This window comes from Penaeus monodon, chromosome 33 (assembly GCF_015228065.2).
Source record: "Penaeus monodon isolate SGIC_2016 chromosome 33, NSTDA_Pmon_1, whole genome shotgun sequence".
Lineage (NCBI taxonomy): Eukaryota > Metazoa > Arthropoda > Malacostraca > Decapoda > Penaeidae > Penaeus > Penaeus monodon.
Genome location: NC_051418.1, coordinates 33,606,796 through 33,607,553, shown reverse-complemented (window position 1 = coordinate 33,607,553; position 758 = coordinate 33,606,796). Strand labels below are relative to the sequence as shown.

General features: G+C 36.8%; 1 non-coding gene across 1 annotated transcript; it reads right to left on the bottom strand.

Annotated features, from left to right (window-relative positions):
- Positions 1–153: 153 nt before the first annotated feature.
- On the bottom strand, positions 154–226 carry Trnaa-agc. Its single transcript has one exon. It is a non-coding gene; the product is annotated as a tRNA-Ala (tRNA).
- Between the last annotated feature and the right edge of the window lie 532 nt (positions 227–758).

The window sequence follows — 758 nt, the reverse complement described above, 5'->3', positions numbered from 1 at the left end:
ATATTAAAATCCATAGTACGCCCGTAGTCTACCAACCTGAAATATCCGGGTATCGCCTCTGAATATGATTAATCCCATACAAAATTCTCTTTCATTCTCTCTTCCTCTTCGTTCTGTCTTTATACCTTCTCTTCGGCGTGAAATACTTTAAACTGGAGATGCGGGGTATCGATCCCCGTACCTCTCACATGCTAAGCGAGCGCTCTACCACTTGAGCTACATCCCCTGATAAAGTGCCGAGTACTTACAGAAAGTGTTTCGTGAGGAGGGATTAAGTGTTGGATGGCGTCATAGAAAACAGGACTTTCGGGGATGACCTGAACCATTTTGTTTAACATTTAAATCACATCATGTGCAGAAAATTACTTCCAAATGAATAATCCTCGATTTTCAAAACGTTCTCTCAGAAAACTAAGAAAACACCTTTCACGTCTAAATCCAAAACATCTTTCCGAATTAGGCTCGTTTTCTCCTTCCTGTGACTTCAAAATTACCATTCTCGCCTTTTCATTTTATCTTCTACGCCTTTTAAAGAATATCACTCGAAAATACAACAGTCAGACAGCTCCGAATATGGCCCTCATAACAAGTGTTTTCTAATAATCAGATACAGGACGCGAATATAAAATGGCTTTTTTCAATAATATATTTTTATTTAATTATCTCTTTGCAGTCAACCTGAACTGAAGCAATGTAGCTGCAAAATATTAGGGGAACAAATATAATATGAATAATAATTAAAATCATTTAAATAATGC